Raw genomic sequence first — 25,980 nt, 5'->3', positions numbered from 1 at the left:
AATAAAGATAAGAGTACACTTATTTCCTTGTTGGCTTTTACCAATTTAAATGTGTACATCAAACTATTTTTGGGCCACCAGTTGGTCATTTTCTTTCTTTCTTTTTTTTAAAATATAATTTATTGTCAAATTGGATTCCATACAACACTCAGGGCGCATCCTAACAAGTGCCCTCCTCAGTGCCCATCATCCACTTCCTCTCCCCAACCCCCCGTCAACCCCCATTTTGTTCCCTGTATTTAAGAGTCTCTTATGGTTTGCCTCCCTTTCTGCAATTTTTCCCCTTCCCCTCCCCCATGGTCTTCTATTAAGTTTCTCAAGATCCACATATGAGTGAAAACATATGGTATCTGTCTTTCTCTGACTGACTTATTTCACTTAGCATAATACCCTCCAGTTCCATCCATGCTGCTACAAAAGGCCACATTTCATTCTTTCTCATTGCCAAGTAGTATTCCATTGTATATATAAACCATATCTTCTTTATCCATTCATCAGTTGATGGACATTTAGGCTCTTTCTATAATTTGGCTATTGTTGAAAGTGCTGCTATTAACATTGGGGTACAAGTGCCCCTATACATCAGCACTCCTGTATCCCTTGGGTAAATTCCTAACAGTGTTATTGCTGGGTCATAGGGTAGTTCTATTTTTAATTTTTTGAGGAAACTCCACACTGTTTTCTTGAGTGGCTGCACCAGTTTGCATTCCCACCAACAGTGCAAGAGGGTTCCCATTTCTCCACATCCTCACCAGCATCTGTAGTCTCCTGATTTGTTCATTTTAGCCACTCTGACCGGTGTGAGGTGGTATCTCAGTGTGCCTTTGATTTGTATTTCCCTGATGGTGAGTGACGTTGAGCATCGTTTCATATGTCTGTTGGCCATCTGGATGTCTTCTTTGGAAAAGTGTCTAATTCATGTCTTCTGCCCATTTCTTCCCTGGATTATTTGTTTCTTGGGTGTGGAGTTTGGTGAGTTCTTTATAGATTTTGGATACTAGCCCTTTGTCCGATATGTCATTTGCAAATATCTTTTCCCATTCTGTCGGTTGCCTTCTAGTTTTGTTCATTGTTTCCTTTGCAGTGCAGAAGCTTTTTATCTTGGTGAGGTCTCAGTAGTTCATTTTTGCTTTTAATTCCCTTGCCTTTGGAGATGTGTCGAGTAAGAAATTGCTGTGGCTGAGGTCAAAGAGGTTGTTACCTGCTTTCTCCTCTATAGCTCGTCATTTTCTAATTACTCATATAAAAAAGCTATATTGACTATGAACAACCTGAAGTATTTTGGCCTGCTTGAAACACCTAATTGTGTTTGGGAATGACAATACTAATTCCAGAGAAGATATCACATGACTGACATAATCTAGCATTTTGCTCCTGTTTAAATGAGACAGGTATGAAAAAATTTTTAAGTAGGTTCCATGTGGAGCCCAACATGGGACTTGAACTCACAACCCTGAGATCAAGACCTGAGCTGAGATCAAGAGTTGAACACTTAACTGACTGAGCCACCCAGGAGCCTTATGTAGTGTAGGACCATGCTGCTTTATGTGCCAATTCATGATGAAGTAAAAAGCTTGTAAGAGAATGTAAATCAATTCGCTACATCCCTCATTGAGAAAGTCTCAATGTGGAAAAAAATGTCAGCTAAACTAGTGTGCTTATTGATTGCAATGGACTGAATGTTTGTATCCCCCCTCCCCAATTCATATATTGAAATCCTAACCCCTAAGGTGATAGCAGTAGCAAGTGAGTCTTCAGGAAGTACTTAGATCATGAGGACAGAGCTCTCATGAATGGGATTTGTGGTCCTAAAAAAGAGGCCCAAGAAAGCTCCTTTGCCCCTCTAGCCATGTGAGGTCACAGCAGAAAGTTGTCTAGAAGTGGGATCCCACCAAATCTCCCACATCTTGATCTCAGACTTCCAGTCTCCAGAACTGTGAGACATAAACTTCTATTGTTTATAGGTTACCCTAGTCTATGGTATTTCATTATAGCGACCTGAACTGACTGAGACAGTGATATAGTTGATTTACCTTCTAACACAAACTCCTTATCTCATCGCATAGTGATAACAAAACACTTCATAGATGGGAAGCTGGTCTTCAGACTGCACTTTGAATAACACTAATACAGGAAATACTATAGAAACTACCTCTGTCCCTCAAGTTTTCCTTAGGTTTATATATTGCTACTTTGAGCAATGACCTTATTAACAATATTAAGGAATGAAGGGTTTCTTCTCCATAAATTATGTGAAGGTAGATGCTACAGAAAAAAAGATATAAATCAGGTCACAATGGTAGAGGTGATGTGTAATTGGAGAAACGGGCCTGGTGTGAGTCAGAGCCCACTTAGGTCACATGTACCTGCTGCCATAGGAGAGAATATGATAGTATGAAGAGGTTAAAGTGCCAGACGTTACACAACGTGTATGTGTGAAAGTTCCAGAGATTCAGAATTTAGGTAGGGCACTATTTAAAGGGAAGCGGTATGGCATGACGGTTATATGTGTGAGTGTGGTGGTATACTGCCCAGGTTGAAAAACTAGTGACTGTACTTCCCAGTTGTGCAAATTCCGGTAATCACTGTAACCTCACCATGCCTCATTTTCTTTATAAGATCGGAGAGATGATAATCGTACCTACCTAATAGGGTTGTTGTGAGGATTAAATAAAATATTCATGTAGAATAAATAATAAATATTATTAAATAAAATAATGTTTATATATTATATATTATATTACATGTAATATATATTATAAGATATTATATGTTTTATATTAAAATATTCATCTAGAATAAACTAAGTATATATCATGCTTACTACATGTTAGCTATTGGTATTCTTTCGTATCAAACTAAAGTACATTTTGTAGTACTTGATTAAACGCTAAAATGAATCATAATATTCTAAGTATTATTGAATAAGCAAGAGGACAATGCACTCTATGGAGGGTATCATACCAAGATTTAAAGTTTATACCTTGCAATGATATACATTTATTAAAGGTGATAAAATTCTGTACCTAGCTTTGGTAAGCTGAAACCTGGAGAGAAGTAAACTAATGTATTCCAGACTCAAAAAATCCTGAACATTTCCAGAAACAAATATAGATTATTCCTTTGAAGTTTTCTGTTTGATCATAACTGGAGTCACCTAGGAAAAATCATTCATAGGACACTCATCCAAATCCACTCCTGCATGCTTTCCTAAAGGTTGCAATTTCAGGAAAATGGTCTGTTTATTTGTAATAACAATTTCCTCTGCATCAGAAGAGACTCTTACCTTAGATGCTAGTAAAGCAACACTCACTGGTAGAGTATATTATAGAGTATATAATGTCATTTAAGTCAAGAGCTTACACCATGGAAAATATGAACCCCATGGCATCAGAGCAGTGCTTGGTAACCCTGGAAGGATACTCATTCAAGGGCTGAGCTTGAAATGAATAATTGCTGAACCACTAAAGAAGAAAATACCAAAAACATTAACTAACTTTTGCTTGGTTCCGTTGGGAGGAGTCTAATTGGAACCAGCCTTAGGCAGGTATGACAGGTGCACTAAGATCCTGACTACCACACCTATTCCCACAAAGAGAAAAAAGTGGTGCCCTCTTCCCACCATTCGGGCACTCCCATGACTAGGTCTGGCGATAAAGGGCTAATGCTTACAGGGATCAGTTCTTGGGGGGAGCACTTGGAAACCAGGGTATCAGGGACATTCATAATGACTTGGATCCAAGCTCTAGCCATGTCCTAATGCTGGGTGGGAGGGAGGCTGCTGTAGTTTGGAGGAGTGTCATCACATATCGACATCTCTCCTTAGTTACTACCTTTTACTGTGACTTACCATGTGACCTCCAGTTATTACCTCCATACATTCCTCCCATTAAGTATTTTACCCTGCTTCCTCTATTAGCTTTTTACTATAGTCTTCTGTGTTTTTAAAAGGTTCCACTTTGGAAGAGTGTGCTCAGGGAGATTTGCTCTCTCACTTTATTACACTCTGCCTACATGTCCCCTCTTCAAGGACTTCCCTGGCTACTCCCCTTGAATATCACTCCCCCACCTCCTCACTGACTCACACTTTTCCTAGTTTCTGTTTCTTCTTAAAATTTTATCAGTACCCTATGTTATTTCTGGTCTATCCATACAACTTAAGTCAGCTCCTCAAAAGTACCGATTGTACAAAACAAAGATCTATGATTTCAAGATCGAGTGCTTTTAAATCTTCTCTGAATTCTGGTTCTTTCTCAGATGTGTTTCTTCTGTTAGCTGTATTTCTTCCTCAAATTTACTTGTGGGACTATTCCTCTACTGCATCCTTACAGCAGATGTCTTGCTATAAATGGGATCAGAAGGGCCTTGGCCGGACACTCCTTGGGTTTCTGTGTCAAGCTCTAGATCTGCTCCTAGTGTTTAAGGTATCTGCCCCATTGCTAAAGAGCTGTTAGATCCCCAGTTACATAATATTTAGAGGCACATGTCTTCTAAATCCGGTTCTACAGCTACTGACAGTAAAGGGTGGGCAAGAGTTGGCCTGGGAGCTGGCTGCTTGCCTCAACTAAAATTGTCCAAATGGCTCTTTATGATGAGTCATGGAGAGTCTATGGACAGGGTGTTCACATGTCATTACCAAGGTTACTGAAGCACCCTGCCCTCTGAGCATATTTTCAGCAGGGCTGGTTCCATAAAGAAACTGATGAGGCAGCTACTTTGTTTAATCTGAAGGCCCTCAAAAGGCCAGTTTGAATACAAATTTGATTCATATTTACTTGATCTGAAATTCCTGCCATAGTCACCTTCCGGAGATACACATCTCCTAAATAAATAAATGAATACTTTTCCCCCTTCCAAATGCTAGAGTTACAAATTAGCTAGCTGACACATTAGCAGGGGTTAGTCACCTGATCAATATTTCATCACATCTCTCTTTAATCAGGGGAGCTCAGGTATCTGACATATGAATGAAGAGAGATGGTTTATTATGAGAATTAAATAAGACCTTGTATGCAGAGCATGTGGCACTTAGAAGGTGCTGAAAGAATAGTAGTTTTTATAAAAGAGGAAAAAACAGCTAGAGTAAATGATTGTTATGTGTCTACAGCCAGCTGAAAACCTCCTTCTGACATTGTTCTTCAAATTCTATGTAATTGTTATAAGAACCAGAGAAACATTCCTGCCACATACGTGCTCCTGCAGTCCCAGGAACTCTTAAAAAGAAGCCTCAGGTAGTTCTCCTTATCATTTCTGAATCTAAAACTACTCATACTGAGATATCAATGATTAATATCAGATTGGACTTTGAGATTGAGAGGAGAACACATAAATACCAGGAACCCTTCAGGAGGTGGGTGTGCAGCAGTGAAAACAAGGCTGATGATTTTCTTTCACTTCAGCCTAAGCCATTCTTCCTTCCCTTTTGACTTAGCCTCAGGTCTTCACTCGCCAAAGGCCCTGCCCAGTGACTCCTTAAACTCTGGATTTCCTGAATGCTAACATTTCCTCAGATGCTTGCCAACTGAAGACTCCAATTTACTTCTTTTTTAATATTTATTTATTTTGAGAGAGAGAAAGAGAGTGCACGTGCACACAAGTGTGCAAGTGGGGGAGGGGCAGAGAGAGAGGAAAGAGAGAAGCCCAAGCAGGCTTTGACTCGGGGTTCAATCCCACAAACCCTGAGATCATGACCTGAGCCAAAACCAAGAGTCAGATACTTTACCTACTGAGCCACCCAGGCGCTGTTCCAATTTACTTCTTATTTCAGATGACTTTCGAATTTCCTCAATACCATTATCATTTCTTCCCATGCTATTTTCTTAAGACCCAGGTAGAATGAGTAAAGCAAATATGTGAACAACTTTCAGATGATTTGTGGGTTATCAAAGGAGAGTTGATTTTCCTTTTGGCTTTTGGAGACTTGGGGCAACAATAGTCATCCATAGGTTGTAACCTTTCTGGAACTGTGATGTACATGCCCAGTTGACTCCCCTTATGTAGACTTTGTGACCAAAAGGGTTAACAAACACATGCTTTTCCATAAGACTGACTAGAGAAGGAAAAATAGTTCTATATAGGACACTGAATAGGTCTCACTTCCTATGAGAGACAAGATTCAGCTTCTCTGGAAAATCACAAAAGCAAACTTCCTTGATCAAACTTATTGATGCCATAAGCTCTTTGGAGTTCTGGCCAGGACACAAAAGCCTAGGTTTCTTTTACATCAAACTCTTGCCCCTGAGCAAGTCAACCTTTGAAACTTGGTTTTCTCCTTTGTAAAATGAGTATAATATCTACATTAGCTATTTTACCAATTATTATAAAAATCAACTAAGATAATACATGACCTTTTATTCAAGAAACATATGGAACAAGGTGTGTCAGGTAATCTCCTGGGCATTAAGGGTGTAATGATGAATATAAAGCACAGTCCCTTTCCACAGATAGGAAGTCAGACAATAAATAATGGCTGCTTATGGGGCGTCTGGGTGGCTCAGTCGGTCAGGTAGATACGACTTTGGCTCAGGTCATGATCTCATGGTTTGTAGGTTTGAGCCCCGCATCAGGCTCTGTGCCGACAGCTCAGAACTTGGAGCCTGCTTCAGATTCTGTGTCTCCCTCTTGCTCTGCCCCTCCCCTGCTCACTTTCTCTCTCTCCGTCTCTCTCTCTCAAAAATAAATAAACATTAAAAAATCATGGCTGCTTATCATAATAAATACATAATTAGAGATACAACAGAAACCCATTTATCTACCCATTAGATTCATACTGATAAAAGATTGGTTATATATAAAAAGTGATTTTAAGTAAAATGTCATATAAGTGATACATATATAACTTTAACTCAACCCATATAAATATACATTTATGATCAATATTTTAATATTTTGTGTAATTCCTTTGAGTATGGCTCAACTGATTGAAGTCTGACTTACCTTTCTTCCATAAACCATAACCTGTAAGGCATGCTGTGTAACTCCTAGTAATTACAGTTTTCTTAGTGTAGAATGAGATCTCCAAGACTCTTGGAAAACAGATAAACATACAAAGCGCTTCTAGAATCCTGTCATTTTTTAATGATTTTTCCCCTTTTCTTTTATTATTGCCTAACCCACATCTAACTCAATAGAAGTTTTTCTTAGAGGCTTGCCCACCAGATGACTTGGTTTTCATTTCATTCATATTTTACTGGCGCATATAATATATAAATATAGTATTAAATACAAGTGGCATAAAGAAGTATGGGAATCAATCAACTGCTTCTTGGTAGCATACACCTCCTAGCAGAGGCAGAAGGATGCAAGCATACTGGACAGAGATTACTCATTAGGATCTTTGATTAGGCAGTGGACAACTGTCCATATGCTTTCAGAGGGAATGGAGAGGATGTCGGTGAATTCAGCATGCTGCCGCAAGTTCGTCAAGTATGGTTAAGAGATTCTCACAATGCGTACACAGTGCTTTGAGAGCACAGTGGAGCTACTGAATATTTCTGCTTGGGTCTGGTGAGAGATAGACGCCACAGAGAACATGTCATTTGCATAGAGATCTTAAAGGAGCTCAAGTTACAGAAAACAAGCAGCTGAGGGGTTGGAGAAGGGCAGGAGGACTTTCACAGCACAGAAACAGTATGTGGAAACGAGAGGCATAAATACATTTCAGAAAATGCATTTCAGAAAATACATTTCAGCCACCCTTTCCTAACGCCCACTTGGGAAATGTAGCCAAAGAAGAGGATACCTGAGGAGTGAGCAGATAAGTGTGCTTTTAATCACTATGTTCAATTTTTCAACGACTGAACTATTCACACTGGATCATCTAACCTCTCTGAACATTCAGCTCATTTTTGTGTCATCTTGGTAAAAATTTCCAAACAAATTCATCTACCAAAGCTCCTTTGATGGGAAAGGAGGGATATCAATAAAAACAGTAAAGACATATACCTAGGATGCAAGGAGACCCACTGATGGGCTGAGAAGGTCAAGGACCCACTTGTCCCTAGGCAAAGTGCACCTGTAAGCTTCTGCCAGTCATCCTGCTGAGAAAGTACGGTTGCATAAAAGGTGTCCTATAACACTTTGGAATGTTAGAAGGCTGACCTTTACCCACCAATCCTTCCTTTAGGGATCATTCATTACCTAAGTAAAATCTGGCTCCTTTTCCAATACAGGCTCATACCACTTATCCATAGGCCATGTTTCCTGAACTGTATCCCTTGGCCCTAAGTCCAATGTCATTACTCATTTCTTTTGCCCACCCATGGCATATTTCTCGAACCTCTATTAGAACACTTATTTCATTATGTCTTAAATCAGGGCCTATTTGGTACACATCTGTGTCTGTTAAGGGATTGTGAACGTACCCTGGATCTTTACTTTCAAGACTTTATTTCCCTCAACCGCTTCTTCCACAGTTAATCAGAAGTTTCACAGTAGGTACTTATTTGCTCAACTGCAGAGAGGAAGCTACGAAAATCTTGTAGTATGGAGGGAAAAACCAGTTGCATTGATGAAACACGCTCCTAGAAATGATGGAAAGAAGAAAGAATTTGGAGGATTTCTAGTATTCAGATACAAGGAGATTACAGGTCCGGGAAATAAACGCTCAGAGAAAGATCAGAGGAACTGGGATGGTTTAGCATGGAAACAAAAGGATATAGGAGAATTAAAAAAAACAGGCTTTAGTTATTTACATCAAGTGATTAAGCAAAAGAAGGTTCCCAGCTGGGTTTTAGTTCTACTGAGGATGCAACTAAGGAGAACACAATATAGTTTGCCTAATTATTTTTCACGCATTTTTCAACATCAGGGTCTTTTCTTTGTCCACCATGTTTCTGTGTAACTTTATAGAAACAAAGGGAGCAATGATACTTTAAAGGCCATTAAGATTTTTATTAAGCTGGTAGGTGAGAATACAGAGTGGCCAGTGTCTGGGCCATTGTCCATGTGTCTGAAATTCGTTTAAACATTAGTTGGTGTTGACTGTTGCCTTACAAGGGTCTCCTAGAGTGCTCTTCTCTTGTCTGTTACATGTGCAGGGCCCCCTCCCAAATGTGTGCTCTTTATGTAATTGTGTCTAATGACCATGGTTAGACTAGGCCTGGGGTGGTGGTACTCTCTCCTGATGACACTTTATGGCAGTGCTGGTCTAGATGAGGAAAAGAGAAATCCAAGAATGTATTGCCCAATTATCTGGGATATGACAAAAGAAGCCTCGGAACTTTTCCCACCTGTCAGAATGAGAAGACTGGCCAATCTTTTAGAGATTTAAGAGACTGGGGAAGAAGGAATGGTCACCATCTATTAGCTGTTCAATCACCCTGTACTGGTATGCATTGAATTAGATGGTACTTAAAAAATCACTTACACTGTAATGTGAGAGTTATTCTTCACAGGAGCACTGATTCTGTCTTAAGGAGCAAGAACTGTTAACAAACACAGTTTTGCTATTAAAATGGGAGCGGGGAGGGTAGATTTATTTGTGTGGTTGTGTGTTTGCATGTATGTGAATTTCATATTTACTTGTTTGTCAGAAGACAAAACCTCATAACTGCAAAAGAGATAGACCCCAGAGTTAGCTGAGTGCAGAGAGAAAGAAATCATTTCCATAAATACTTTTCCCTACCCTGGGGCAGATCTGCACCTCCTCATTGAGGAGCTGTAGTGGGAGGATGAGGAGGGAGAGGATTATTTCTTTCCCTTCCTCAGTAGCTTGACCTCACTTTTCTTTTGAATAAGTGACTCTGTGGTGGTGCCAGCATTCATTGCTTTCCACAACCTGAGTTGTGCAGAGAACCACAGCTATTTTCAGTAGAATCAGATCCCAGCTCAGTGGCATTCTGCCCTTTCACTTTTTTCCCAGAACCAAAGAAATACAAAATGGCCTGGCACTAGACATTAAGAGCAAATGCACTTCTCCACCATTCCTGTTCCTCCCAGAAGCATATTAAAGATAACAACAGAGACAACATGTTATTTCTCCCCTCACTTAAGACTCACAGAAGCATACCATTTACCAACTGAATGATTTCCAGATCATTTTGGTTTCTCAGATGGCATTTAAAGTCAACAGTTCTGGTAGTTATTCCCTTTAATGGAAGTAGCCCTATATTTTTAGATCTCAACAACAATCAGAAAACAAATCAAAACAAAACAAAAACCCTCTCAAACAACCTGGGAATGATGAACTTAAAACAAACGAAAATTAGCAGAGTCCTTCTTGATTCAATTTACGTTTTCAAATTGGTGAATAGTATTCATGAGTGTTTTAAGGTTCACTTTAATGCATATTTTATCAATTTTGACTACATCACAAATTTCTCTTTTGGCCATTTAAAAATAGTAAAACTGAAACTGTCCTGCCAATATTTAAAGGGATATTAGTTCTCTCCTCACATATTCTGTCTAGTCTTGTGAGAGTGGCCCATTGTGCCCAAGGACAACGGTTTCTTTGCAGTGCTGAATCTTAGACACTAAAGACAGCCTCTCTTCAATGGGGTTACTACAGGGGAAAAAGGAAAATTTCAGTGCATCATAGAAGGGACAATCTAATCCTCTTTGCTAGTACATCTGCTCTGGCAGTTTTGCTCTGCAAATCAAAAGACATCCCATTAATTAAAGTTCCTTTCCCTTTCATTTTTATTCAGTTTGTGAAATGTGACCAGTATTCACAAAAAAAAAAAAAAAAAAAAAAAAAAAGTTTCAGGCCACTTTAGTCACAAATATCCACCCGAAGGGTGAGCACTTTGATTTGTTGTCTGGTTTCCGCTTACTGTTCTTCTTCATTTTTTTTTTTTTTTTTTTTTTTTTTTAAGAAGGAGCCCTTCTCCTTTGGCAGAGTGCAATACATTCAGAGAGCTTTACAAAACAAAGCTTTCAGCTCTGAGTCAGCAACAAACTCATCTTTGTTCATGTGGCTCTATTAAGGAAAGAAGGCCAATTTTATGCAGGTTTCTATGGCTGGCTTCACAAAGGCATCTCTCTGTGTGCAAGCTCTCTGGCAGGAACAGCCGACTCTGAGATCATCGTTTTCAGTAATGACCAGCTGCAATGATCGGAGAAAGAAAATCATAAACTGGTTTATATAGTGATTTTATTAAGGAGCCTGAAGTATAGATTCATTCACTGGTAGGCACTTAAGAAAGGAAGCTCATTGGATGTGTTTAAATGTATGGCCCAAGGCCTCCCCATTTTCCTTTATCACCAAACACGCTTTGATTGGCTATTCACGTCATTTGTCTTGAAGAGGAAGTGAAGCTTATTTGCATTTCCCTGGGTTTCCCAGGAAATTCCCAGGAATTCTTGTCCTTCATTCCATGGTATTTTCCTGTGTTTGGGATCACATTAAATTATAATCTCACACTGTGTCTCCAGGTACTGAACATTTGTTTAACAATAGAGCTAGGACATGTTAACGTTTCCAGTTTGCCCACAGAGAGATGGCTTCAGACTCCTAGAACATATGGCAAACATTTAGAATAAACAAAATAGTCTCATACTCCTAGTGCAAGCATTAAAACAAAAACAAAAACAAAAACATCAACATAACACTATTTGTCAGAAAGTTTAACAAGATGAAGTTTGGAGATACAGAACTGCATGAAGCAATTTGTGTTAGAGCTACTTCCTTAACAGTGTTCCATGATAGGTACATACATGTTTTGACTTAAATGAGAATTTCCAGCTTGCATAAGTTTGGGTGGGAAATGCTGGTCTTAACAAAATGAAACTCCTTTTAACTGCATGACTGCTCAGAATCTTAATATGCTAATGTTCATTGCCATTTTTAAAAGAAAGATTCTTTCTTCTCCCCCTACCCCCATGGGAACATCTGCTTGGACGAGTACCCCAAAGATCTCACTTCTGGGGAAATGCTGCCCAAAACAGATGGGGTGATTGACAACCAAAGGCTTCAAAAGCTTAGGATCCTAAAGTTTGCAAGAGAAACTTCAGACATTTGTGTTAATATGGATATATTAAATATTTATAGTCAGATGTTACCTGAAACTAGCTATTCAGAAATCAGTTACGGTGTGAAATAGGAGAGCACTGTACCTTTTTTTGTCCAAAATGCTGGCTTGCTTTTTACAGATAAAGCTTTAGGAGATTTCTGTTGGTTTACAGATACACTGGTTGTATGATTCTCATTTTCGAGGCTTTATGACATAGAAAAAGAACTGTGATGGACTGCAAATGAGAAGCTGGAGCTAAGTGCATGGAAACCTAGCAGGTACCATGCTTCTCCTTCTTAATCCATGGCTACCAATTAAAGATGCCAGAAAGCATATTTTTGCCATATTTATGTGTGAGTTAAGTAAGTATCTTTGTTGTTGTTGTTGTTGTTTAAAGAGAACTGCTAGCAAAGACTTGTGTTCATTCATCCTTTTAATTAATTCAAACAAGAAACATTTATCTACTGCCTGATTTGTACCAGGTACATTGTAAATAAGACAGACATGTTCCCTGCTTTCTTGGAACTTCCTGGCTAGAGGGGAGAAAGGAGAAAGGCCATGTTTTATAATTTCTAATCATGCTGTGGCTTGTTCATTTTCCCAAAGGGATTTCTGTGCACTTAGAACTGAATAGGTGGGCAAAAATTACTAATATTTTGAAAAATGAATGCATTGGAACCCGAAGCTTGCCTGATCCTGGGAGTCATTCTCATAGGCACTAGGCGTATACTTTGTTGTTGCGAACATCTTGTGTAAATTATGACTATACTTTGGGGCAGAAATTGATAATGGTTAAGGATGGGTCTTTTGAATTATCTGCCAGAACTTCTGAGCAACTGTTCCTGTTTTTTAGTCACTGATGAGTCACAGTTCAGGGGAGATACAATCAGTGTGCCAATTGATGTAAAAAAAAAATATGGGTGATTTCTACCTTGGAATCCCTGATACAAGTCTAAACTTATCTCACATTGGAAAATAAATCCTCAAGGCACATACCTCTGTACTTGATATACTGCAACACATAAAGGATCTCTCTGCACTCTTGAAGCAAGTTGGGGCCTGGTTTAAGGGTGTTTTTCTTATAAAAGAAGGAAAGATAATGGCTGAACTCTGGAATAAGACAGTGGTAGGGAAGCTGTGATAAAATGGCTCCAAGATACAATATTTGCAAAAGTTTTAATCTACAGTGGTTGAATGTAGCCACCTCATAGGGAACTTAGATAACCTAATTAAGCAGTGTAAACTTTAAAAAGTCAAGGAAATGACTTGGTATTAATTCAGAACACAATTTAGAAAAATGTAACCTAGGCTTCTAGCTCCTAACTATGTGTGTGTTAATGTGTGCTTCTTCATACTTTTCTATTGTTTTAATAAATAAAGCAGTTATTTGTGTATTTTCTACTGTGGTTTTTGGTGTTTGTCTCTGCTCTGTTTCTGTGCATTTGTCTCTTCTTTCGAATCCAGATTGATCTAAGTCAATTTAAGTTCATTTATTTAATTAAGAAATATTTATGAAATGCCTGCTAGTGAGTAAGCACTAAGAATAAATGTTAAAAAAGGAAAGGGGGTGTGTGTGTGTGTGTGTGTGTGTGTATGTGTGTATCTGAGAAGCACTACTTGAAAAACCAGAGGCAGCTTCATATTATCTGTAATAGGTTATCAAAGGGGATGGAAAGAAATTTGATATTCCTTTAGGTCAAACTGCCATATATATATACTTTATATTTTAAAGTCCTGTGCCAAATAGGGGTGCCTGGGTGGCTCAGTTGGTTAAGCATTGACTTTGGCTCAGGTCATGATCTCGCAGCCCATGAGATCAAGCCCCACATCGGGCTCTATGCTGACAACTCAAAGCCTGGAGCCTGCTTTGGATCCTTTGTCTCTCTCTTTCTCTGCCCCTCCCCTGCTCATGCTTTGTCTCTGTCTCTCAAAATAAATAAACATTAAATAAAATTTAGAAAAGAAAAATAAATAAAGTCCTGTGCCAAATATCTAAATCATTTCCATTGTTTATATGCATATTCTGAATATTATGAGTAATGGAAATATCATAAATATTATAAATAATATCATAAAATAAATAACATCATGACTTCAGATTTTAAATATATTATTATATTTCAAAGTTTGATCTCATGTAAAATGTATCTTCTATTAAATTTATAACATAGGAATTAAAAAATGAATATGAAAGACAGCCTCTTATTGTGTTTCCTGTTTTTGTTTTATATACAGGTATATATTATGAAGTATATTTATATGATATATAAAATATGTATTTTATATGATATATCAAAGACTATTTCTTCTCTTTAGCTTTTATGGCTTAATTCCACTCACATACTATTTATTAAGTGATGACACGTACTTAAGACTCTAGTGCATGCAAATGGCTTCTCCCCCTCACTTACAAATCTGTGTAAATCTCTGAGAAACTTTACACTGTCAGTTGTTTGAGAGATTAAAAAAAATTGTTTAATGTTTATTTTTGAGAGGCAGAGTATGAGTGGGGGAGGGGCAGAGAGAGAGAGGGAGACACAGAATCTGAAGCGGGCTCCACGCTCTGAGCTGTCAGCGCAGAGCCTGACGCGGGGATCGAACTCACGGACCGCGAGATCATGACCTGAGCTGAAGTTGGACACTTTGAAGTTGGACAAGTACAGAGACAGACGCGGGGCTTAAATCTACAAAGTGCTAGATAATGACCTGAGCTGAAGTCAGACGCTTAACCGACTGAGCCACACAGGTATTCCTAGTTCACCTTTTAATTGCTGAAAGAGGAACACTTTATTTTTTATTAAAAAAATTTTTTTAAGTTTTTTAAAAGTTTGTTAATTTATTATTTCAGAGAGAGAGAGAGAGAGAGAGAGAGAGAGAGAGAGAGAGAGAGAACGCGAATGGGGGAGGGACAGAGAGAGAGGAAGACACAGAATCTGAATCAGGCTTCAAGCTCTGAGCTGTCAGCACAGAGCCCAACATAGGCCTGAACTCATAAACCGTGAGAGTGAGACCTGAACTCACAAACCGTGAGAGTGAGACCTGAACTTACAAACCCGAGCTGAAGTCAGAGGCTTAACCAGCTGAGCCACCCAAGTGCTCCAAGATGAAACACTTTTAAAAAGTTAAAACTTGTGGCATCTTCCTTCTGCTTAGCTAAAATTCTCATCTTGAGCAAACTGGAGATTAATTCATTCACTTGTATTTTCTGTATGTGGGGGGTACGTGTGTGTGTGTGTGTGTGTGTGTGTGTGTGTGTGATGGAGAGCCTAGTACTTGTCAAGAAGTGTATTAGCAGCTAGGTTTACGGCAGTAAATAAAGCAGATAAACTGCCTGGCTTTGTGGAGCTTAATTCTAGTGGAGGGAAGACCTTTTATTTAATAAGAGGCCAGGCAGTGTTCAAAAAATGCTATGAAGAGAATTAAAGTAGTGTACAGAAATAGAGGACAATGGAGAGCAGATTTCTAATATGGTGAAGGAGGATGGCCTCTCTAAGGAGGCCATATTTGAGGAGAGATTTAAATAAAGTCTGGGACCAAGTCTGCTTTTGGTTTTCTGGGGAAGAGCATTCTAGACACAAGCACCTGTAAACGCAAAGCCTCCCAGGCAGAGGCAGGCCAGTTGTGGTTGAGTAACGGAAAGGCAGCCCACAGATGCAGGGTGAAGGAGGTAGAGGGTAGTAGGAGATGCACTAACTGTGAGGCAGCTCACACTTAACAAATGTGAGAACCAGGGAAGAAGCCAACGGAGGCCCATGTATGACATGTCTGAATATTTAAAAGCTATAAATCAAGCTAACATACTGTTAAATAAAACATGTTCTATCTTATTTTTTTAACCTTTGTAACACCCAGGAGTCCAAGTTTAAATACAACATTCTTGGATTCATTATTCCAGGTCAATGAATAAGGAACTGACCCTGGTCCTCGGTCTTCCCCCTTCTCTTTCCATTTTCAGCTCTGTTCTATATTTTGTGATATTATACATACACATGGATATCCAGATCATTGCTTCCAAGATCCACTCTCACTCCTGCAAACAACTGCCTCTGAGTTACCTCTTGGGTCTGTGTCTTGGATCATATACAGAATAGATTGCAGACTGGGAAGCAGGCTTGCAGACCCCTGGGCAGGGAATTCTGGACCCCTGGGAAACCAGGGCATATTCTGTAAGTGGTCTGTAGACTCCAGTTGTGCACATTCCACTGACTTGTAGACTCCCTACCTGGTGGCGGGTGGGTGGTTGCAATTGGTAGTGTATCCGGAGGGAAACCAACACTGGGCCCTCTGAAGCACATACTCCAGACTGTGTTCTAAGGATGGTACCAGTAGGCTTTGTTGGTCTTGGCAAGGATTTGGCTTTTAATGTTAACAGAGATAAAACATTGAAGTGTTTTGCTTTTCATTTTCAATCTCACTCTGGCTGCTGTGTGGAGAGCAGCCTGGAGTGGGTCAAGAATGGAAGGAGGGAGCTCAGTGAAGACACTGTTGTAGAGTTTTCAACAAGAGATGGTATCTCTACGGGTTCCTATGAGCAACCAATAGTTAGTGATAAACAAAATGCCCTCCCACTCTTCAATACTCTTGGAGACTATAGAAAGCAGATTCTTTTGTTGGGGGAGAATAAAAGTGAGAAATGAAAGCTTTTATACCCACACAGTTTACCATTACTTTAGCATGTCTTTTATTCAGCTGTCTTCACTAACATAATTTTATTATTCCACTATTCTTATCAACATGACTTTATTATTTCAGGAAATTCTTGCCCAAGAAATATAAATTGCAAATAGCTTTATTGTTTGCTCCAGGAGCTACCTAAAAAAAAAAAAAATTAAGTGACTATCAGATTGCTCAACTTTTATATAGATAGCATCAAACGATTCTTACTTGTAAGACTCTTTGCACACTTTTTAAAAAATTTATTTTTATTTTTGAGATTTTCTGTGAGTGGGGGATGGGGCAGAGGGGGAAGGGAGAGAGAGAGAGAGAGAGAAAGAAAGAGAGTGAGAGAGAGAATCTTAAGCAGTCTCTACGCTTGGTACGGAGCCCAATGCAGGGCTTGATTCCATGACCCTGGGATCATGACCTGAGCCAAAATCAGGAGTCAGATGCTCAACCAACCGAGCCACTCAGATGCCTCTTCAAGACTCTTTGAAACCATCCTCTAGAAAACCTCATCTTACCATGTTCACCAATTCTAATCATGATCCGTATACAATATCAGTAAAGTTCTCTGTGTTGAAAGACTGTCTTAAACCAATCTCAAAATCTCATGTATTTCCCAACTTTGTAGTTCCCCCTTGGAAAGGCTATGAAAACACTGATAAAATAGTGTTCTCCTTTATCTTTATTTATTCCATGAGGAATAAATTCAACTTTGTCTCATCAAGAGTTTAGGAGCACCAGGGTGGCTCATTGGTTTAGTGTCTGACTCTGGATTTTGGCTCAGGTCATGATCTCATGGTTGTGAGATTGAGCCCTGTGTCAGGCTGTGCAGAGTGTGGAGTCTGCTTAAGATTCTCTCTCTTTGTCTCTCTTTATCCCTCTGCCCCTCTCCCCTACTTGTGTGCTCTAAATAAATAAGTAAATAAACATAAAAATGGGGTTGTTTTGGTGATGTTTATAGCAAGCCACTCTTTGACAATCTTGGAGGCCCACTGAGATCTGATAAAGACATCAAACTTCTACAACCCAAGACTCTCAATATGGAAATAGAGCAATCTTCTGAGACCTCTTGAGTTTTCAACTCAGGGATATTGCATTGGGTCCAACTTCCTATTTCAATCTTTTTCTTTTCTTTCTTTTTTTCTTTTCCTTAGCTCCCCAGATAGTGACTTGATTTTGTCTTCTAGGAATAAACAAAATATCCTCCTACTCTTCATAAGCCTTTTAAGGAATTCTCTGATGAAATAATCAGACTTGTAAACCTCCTACTCTTTCTAGAAATCTGCCTTATTATTGCAACCTTGTGATATATAAGAAATACATGTTTTGTCATTTCTTACGTATATTTGGTCATTTCTCATATATATTTGGTCTTCACCCACAGTTCCTGGCTCACAGCAAACCAAACTCTTGGAATTTCCTGAGAGATAGGAGCAATGGGAACAACAGTTGTTATATTTGGTCTCTTGTCCTCAGTTCCTGAAAATACTTCAGAGCCATAAAGGTGAAATGAGTGTCTTGTTATTCGTAACAAGCACTTTTCACCACTGGTTTATGCTAATGAGGTGACTTTCTAAAGCACCTATAGATGGGGTCTGATTGCCAAGGGGATCAACAATGAATAGGTGTATAATTGACCTACATATAGAACCAAACCAAATTGACAGAAGCCTCCATTAGTTTATCTACAGTGGTTAGTGCCCTTAGACATCATAGGTAGGCTTTTGCCATTGCGTTTATAGGGACTATAGTAAGCTATTAATTCTGATGATTTTGATGAAGTTGAATCAGAATAACAGGCCAACTGTAGCCCCTCACCCCTTTCTAGAAATCAGGGGTAGGACTTAAAGTTGCAACCTTCTATTCATGGTTGAGGTATAATTGACATACATATAGATGGACATACTCAATGTATACAATTTGATGAATTTGGAGATAAGTGTAAAACAGTAAAACATCACCATAATCTATGCCATAAACATATCAGTCTCCTCCAAAAGTTTCTTCCTGCTTTTTTTTCTTGTGATAAGAATACTACATTAGATCTATCTTCTTAGAGAATTTTTAAGAATATGTTAGCTATAGGCATGATGCTATAGAGTAAATCTCTAGGACTTCTTCATTTCACAGAACTGAAACTTAGTACCTTTGACCGATATCCCCTCTACCCTACCCTTGGTAACTAGCACTCTATGAGTTTGACTATTTTAGGTTCCTAGTATAAGTGGGATCCTGTATACTAGTGTCAGAACTGAACTGAATTGTAGAATATCCAGCTGATACTAGAAAATTTCTTGGTGTAGGGAAAAAAACCCCACACTTCAGAATTGGTGATCAGAATCAAAGTCCTTGTCTCAGTCAGTTTAAGCTCCTATAACAAAAATAACATAGACTGGGTGGCTTAAACAATAGAAATGTGTTTCTCACATATTTGGGAGCTAGAAAGTATGAGATTAGTTATGGTGCCAGCATGGACACTTCTGTTGAGGGCTCTCTTCCTGCTTGCACACTGCTGCTTCTGGTTGTATCCTCACATGGTGGAAAGCAGAGAGCTTTTCCCAACACCATTCATTGAAGAGACTATTCTTTCCCAATTGTGTATTCTTGGCACTGTTGTTGAAGATCAGTTGATTGTGTATGCATGAGTTTATTTCTGAGCTTTCTGTTTTATTGCATTTGCCCAGCAGATTTTTGGTATGTTCTGGTCATTGCTTTTTTCTTAGGATTTTTGAAGCATTTTCTGCCTGGAGAGCTAGAAACAGTATCAAAAATATTACTTAATTTTGTGTTCCCAAACTAGGAATTTCTAACCTATGTTTCTAATGACAAGAGTACCCATTTTACTGTGACTGTTAAAAAGCTTTGCAAAATCCTGCCACTCAGAAACTTTACTGCTCATATTGCCCCCAGTCTCTAGAAAAGGAAGAAAGAACAAACAGAACTGGAGAACTCAGACTGGCAAAATTCTCAGAGGCTCTCAAACTTCTGAGGCTGAAGATACTGCCATTGAGATCATCTCCCTTTGGCATTCATTGACTCTCCCGTTTCAATTGATAATGGTTGACTTATAGAAACATCACTTGCAATTATGGACTCCATTTACTAAAAACAGACATAGTCCAATATTGCAGGAGATTCTAGGAATGCATGCAGTATTTTTTTCAAGAGGTTTGAGCAGCCTTTCTTATAGTCCTTCTAAGCAACCTTTGAAGGATCTAAAACCTGAGACCAGGTCTTCTAGAAAGAGCCCATTAAGTACTGTTCACAACTAGAACAGCAATAAAATTCCAAGCAGTTGTTCCTTGGATTCATGCCTCTCAAATAAAGAGGCACAAACTATCTTTGAATCACTAGAAGGTGGTTCTTAGAGATCTCAAGATGAGGATTCTCTGAATATCTCAAGAGTCAGACCATCTTCAGAAGGAGATAAGTGTTACACAGACAGCTTTCACCCAGGATTCACAAAATAATACTGTAGATTATAATGCTTTAGTAGGCATTATTTTGTTGTTTATTTTTCTGGACATTTTATTTCCTTTGTTGCTTATGTAAGGCTATCTTTAACTAAGTTATTGTAAGAACTCCATTCCTAATTTCAGTGTTATGCCATCTCAGTCACTCCATTGTATGAATCCCATGAATGGCTACAATTTGTTAATAAATGTATGCATATGACTAAACATTAGAAAACATACTTCCATTTGGAGCCACCCAGCTTCCTTTGGTACCAGTTCCTTATAATAAATCTCTTGGTTTCCAGGGTAACTGTACTTGACTGTCAGCTAACATTGGATGTAGAAAACCCCACAATAGACCAGACAGAGAGAAATCTGAAACCCCATTATCACATTGCACTTAGAAAAGAAAGTTCCTGTCTTCACTGAAACACCGTTCAGTGATTTTTTGTTGGGCCTCAGTTTTGAAATTGAGCTTGCACAAAAATAGAACTGAGAAGAGGACTAGAGTAGAGATGGTATTCACTGGAAGACCAACTAACTTTCAAAGGAAAGACACACTATTTTTCTTTGGTCTTAGGTCTACCTAAGGATCTCATCTCAGTCCTGCAAACTCGTTGCCTGGTACTGGGCCACGCTTGATGAGTAGTTCCAGATTTTACAACACTGCAATCTGTTGGGGTAGATTATCTAAAAACAGATCATCGAATGGCTCCTAATGACTGGTATTGGATTTGTGTACAAATGACTACTCATTTCTAACTGCCAAATGGGAAGAGACTTGTTATATGTTGGTAATCTGATTCCTTTCTTTAGGATAGTCTCTGTATCACTTAGGGACCATTTTGGCCCTCAGTTTTCCCTTTTAGAAAAATTTCACCCTGTGCCTTAAAATAGGCCTGGAGAGTAGGAAGAATCCAATATGCCATTGTTTACAAACTAGCTAAAGAACTAGAGAATGCCACCAAGGGAAGTGACACTTGAGACCTTCATTAAATTGGGCAGATGCTGGTCCAGAAGAGAGCCTCTTTAGATATAACATTGGCCTCTTGAGAGGGAATATGTGATGTTTTTCTTACAGGCCTCTTTGGTATCTTTAATGTCGTGAAAGAGATTTGGGAAGGAACAAACCATAGGATTGTCAGTTTAGCTAAGAAACTTCTATCTGGTATGTGGGTTTTTTGCTTTAGGGATGAGATCTATTTTCTGTCTAATTTGGGCACCTTGTCTCCTGGCTGACAAGTGAAATATAAACTCTAATCATAATTATACCTTTAACAACTGCCTGGTTGTAACGTTCAGATGTGTGATCACCAGACATTTGAATATTGCTGAACAGCCACCGTGCCATCAAATGATCCAACAGGTGATCTTCCAACAAAAAGAATAGGAAAACCTTATCCTTGTGGAGGTTGAAACAACCATCTCTGGAAACATGATACAATATCCTGGCAACTCAAATATTGATGAGAATTTGGACTGAACACATCCCCAGATGTTAAGGAACCCTCTTGGGGCACCTGGTGGCTCAGTCAGCTAAGCATCTCTTGTTTTGGCTCAGGTCATCGTCTCATGGTTCGTGAGTTCAAGCCCTGCATTGGGCGTGCTGACAGCGTGGTGCCTCCTTGGGATTCTCTCTCTCCCTCTCTTTCTGTCCCTCCTCTGCTTGTTCTCTGTCTATCCCTCTCTCTCTCTCTTTCTCTCTCTGTCTTTTAAAATAAATAAATAAACTTTAAAAAATGAACCTTCTCATAGGTCAGGTTGGAAGAATGACCACACGGTGGGACAGTGATACTGAAAGCATCTACATGCATATAGCTTATGGTCTACATGAACATGACTTTGTTTCGCTGTCTTAATTAACTTGATTTTATTGTTCTTCATCAATATGAATTTACTATTCCAGGAAGCTCTTGTGTAGAAAAATAAAAGATACAAATATCTTTATAGATTGTTCCAGGGACTTTTTGAAAAAAACACAAAACACAAAACAAACAAAAAAAACCCCATTTAAATAAGCACCAAACTGTTCAAATGCTTAACAGATAATATCAAACAACTGTGAACTTCCCGAAACTCTTCAAAACTCATGCTTCAAAATTCTCACCTTGTGTGTCCACCAGTACTAAATTATAATGATCCATACCGATCCTAAAGACCCTGAATTGAATATCCACCTTAAACCTGGCTCCCGATCCTCGCAAATACCCTGATTTTTCTGTCCCCTTTCTGAGATACTACTAAAACTCTTGACAGTGTGCTCTCCCTAACTCTGGTAGGAATACATTCAACTTTATGGTATCCATGAGAGATTACATAGATATAGATATAGATGATATAGATATAGATATAGATATAGATATAGATATAGATATAGATATAGATATAAATTTACTCTTTTTATTTTTAGCCATACTAGTAAGCTCAATGTTACCCCCTTTTTATTTTAATTTGTACTTCTCTGATGACTGTTGAAGTTGAGACCTTTTCCTTTAAAAAAAATTTTTTTTAATGTGCATTTATTTTTGAGAGAGAAACAGAGTGAAAGTGGGGGAGGGGTAGAGAGAGAGGGAGACACAGAATCTGAAGAAGGCTCCAGGCTCCAAGCAAGTGTTCAGCACAGAGCCCGACGTGGGGCTCGAACCCACAAACTGAGATCATGACCTGAGCCGAAGTCGGACATTTAACCGACTGAGCCACCCAGGCGCCCCGAGACCTTTTAACATGCTTAAGAAAATCTGTATCAATACAAACTAAAGGAGAAAAAAACAAAAACAATCTATAACAAAAAAATGATAAAGATGAATAATGATATGGAATTAAAGTCAAAGAAAGAATAGCAGCAAGTGAATGCTGTAATTGACTAAAAGCTGTACTGATGATACACTGATAAAAATTTTTTTTTTACGTTTATTTATTTTTTGGGAGACATAGAGAGAGCACAAGTTGGGGAGGGGCAGAGAGAGAAGGAGACACAGAGTCTGAAGCAGACTCCAGGCTCCGAGGTGTCAGCACAGAGCCTGACACGGGGCTCGAACTCACAAACCATGAGATCATGACCTGAGGTGAAGTCGGACGCTTAACCAACTGAGCCACCCAGGTGCCCCTGATGATACACTGATAATAGTGTAAAATTTTAGGAATCTTAACTCTATGAAGCAATCTGCCCAGTGGGACTTTACAACATTATCAAGCAGAACACAGCAGCCAGGCTTCTGAACAGAATGCTGCATTAAAGCCTTAAGAAAAATTTTCTAACAAAGTAATTTTGGTTTATGAATGGAAAATATGAATAAACTTTATAGCTCACTTAATAAGTTTCTAAATAATGAAGAGAGCCTTCATATCAGTCCTCAGGTCATACTCTGAAGGTCACTGATCTAAGGCTTGGTTCCAAAAGGAAAACCACTGGGATATAAGGGAAGATTTATTAATGTGTTTTCCATATCTATATTAATAAAGTTGAATCTCAAAATACTCACCTTGGAAAAATGTCCTATGTTATCTGATAGCAATATATGTTCAGAAGGTATTAGCTATTCATATCCTATATGTGCTAATAGAAATGACACGGTTTTATATTTAGGGGACTTATTTAAAAACTGCTACAAAGAAAATAGCAATAACAAGCACATTATCAGTTATGTATAAATTTCTGTTAACAAATACTGAGAAGGGATTGATCCACTCAGAAACATACCAGAATGTACCTGCCAAAATGAGCATTATTCTCTTGGGAGGTTATTTTTTCTAGCAAATTTGGCTGCCGATTTTGATTAGCAATATATTTATATAAGAGAAAATTTTCTTCTACCCATTAAACAGTTTCCACAACACTGCTGCAGACTCTACAGCTTGGCCTCTAACAAAGGCAGCTTGGTATTATTTTGAATTTACTTTAGAATTGCTAAAATTGAGGCAAACGAATTTTTTCCTTAAGTGGAAAAGCAGCTCAACAACGTTTAAATGAACCATAACAAAAATGTCCAGTAGCTTCTTAATGAGCTTCAATAGAGTTGTGTAAAGTGAACTGCCAAAGACATTTTTTTCCCAGAAACTAGAAATAGACCTGTAGGGGCCAAACTCCCAGTCCAAGGCTCTGCCCCAGCTAGTGTTCCTAAAAGCCTGATCTGAAATATCAAAGCAAAATTTATTATCGTTATCCTTATGAGATAATCCCCATAGCGGCCTAGCATTACTATTGTAGCTCACTAAGGGCTCAAGATCTCCCAGTGAATAGTGTGCTTAAATATGCTATTTATAACCAGAAAATATACTTTCAGTATAAGCCATTTTGAAAATCTGTAGATGCAAGAAAAAGGCAATATAGATTTGTGTGTGTGTGAAACTGGGGTATTTTATAAACTGCACCATAGATCTCTAGAGTATGTAGGGAAATTTCGCTTTATTTTGTTTCATTATGTGAAATATCTTTTGGAAATGTTTCTCTTTGGCTTCAGCAAATGTCCTGGCTTAGCCGCTGTGTTACAGATGCTCCAGGAAACTGGAAGACCTGTCTAAGAACTTAGTACCCTTAGCTTGCCTAGTCCTGAGGGTATGTGGCCCTGAATGTCATGCTGATGGTGGACATGGAGAAACTCAAGAGAATAAACAAGGCAAACAAAGAGTTGAAATGTTTGGATGTTTGTCTGGAAAACACAGACAGAATCTGGGGGAGCAAAAATGAAGGCTGCACAGTTACCATGCTGATCTCCTCTGCGCGATGAGGGATGACGGACAGTGGTCACAGCTTTGTCGAGATGTGAATCTAGCGGTCCCTGGATGCCATGTTCTGTAGCATAAAAATTGGCTTGTTCAATAAAGATGACGATCATATCATAGGAGACCCAGAAAAGGCCAGAAGCTTAGTAGAAGGCTGAGACTAGGATCCAAGGAACCATCTAAAAGAGTATTAAGGTTTTGTTTGGTCATTTGCCTGTTTCAACTATTCAGAAGCAAATTTACTGTGCAGCTTATGAATCGAAACTTCAGGGTGCCTCACCTGGTGTGTGCTGAGAGTTTCTGAGAGTTTTTGTGAGTCTCAGGTAGAGAGGAGAAGCCAGGTTGCCATCAAGAAGCATTTCTCTGTCGATACCTCTGGTAAATGGCTCAAGAGCTCTCACAAGAAAAGGACCTGGATCTGCATTAATTTTTGGTGGTTTATTTTCTCATTCTAACTAAATGCATACTCTCTTTTCTTATTGATACAGTATTTATTTGTCTTCCCTCTGTCAAACCCTGAGCCAGCCACGTTCCCCAGCCTGCCTGGGGAGATATAGGAAAAGGAGCAAACAGGGCAGAGGAGACACTGGAAAAAGACCTATGGGAAGTAGAGACAGCTCTGTCACATGGAAAAGAGGATGAGAAAGGCCACCACCATGCAAAAGAGTCCCATGGCCTCCGGGAGGGCAAAGCCCAGAATGGTGTAGGAGAAGAGCTGTTCAGGGAGGGGCTCCTGGCATAACCAATGATGAGGCTCCCAAATGCAGTCCCTGTCCCAGCCCTGGAGCCAGCCACCCCCACGGTGGCAGCCCCAGCCCCAGTGCACTTGGCTGCTGTGTCCTGTCCCTTGAAATGGCGCTGGTTCGGAAGCTGCGGCTGGGAATACGTGAGGTCGGGGGGTGTGGGACTGCCAAGCTGCCAAGGTTCCATCTGTCAGTGTCTCCAGTGGTTTTAGCAACACTGCAGACCGTGACTGGCTCAGCAGCTGAGAGGTGCTCCTGACCAAGAAGGGGCGGAGACTAACTTTAGGCAGGCAGACATTTTCAGAGGATGAGGGGCTGTGGCAGGAGAGCTGCTCCCAGTGCAGAGATGACAGAGTGAAATGTCCACTTTTGTACCTAATGTTGTCTTTGCACTTCTGTATTTCTTTGTGGAAGTTCTCCCAATATTGTATAAGCTTCAGGCCAAAC

At 39.2% G+C, this 25,980-nt stretch overlaps 1 long non-coding RNA gene and 1 pseudogene across 2 annotated transcripts in view; one reads left to right on the top strand and one right to left on the bottom strand.

Moving 5' to 3' along the window:
- LOC132679445 (uncharacterized) overlaps window positions 1-25,980 on the top strand; it is a 265,049-nt gene that overhangs the window by 48,908 nt on the left and 190,161 nt on the right. The window lies entirely within an intron of this gene.
- LOC132679444 (ATP synthase F(0) complex subunit C2, mitochondrial pseudogene) lies at window positions 25,413-25,882 on the bottom strand (annotated as a pseudogene).

This window comes from Panthera onca, chromosome A2 (assembly GCF_046562875.1).
Source record: "Panthera onca isolate mPanOnc1 chromosome A2, mPanOnc1 haplotype 2, whole genome shotgun sequence".
In the NCBI taxonomy this organism is placed as follows: Eukaryota; Metazoa; Chordata; class Mammalia; order Carnivora; family Felidae; genus Panthera; species Panthera onca.
The sequence above is the reverse complement of the archived record's forward strand: the minus strand, read 5'-3'. Positions and strand labels throughout refer to the sequence as shown.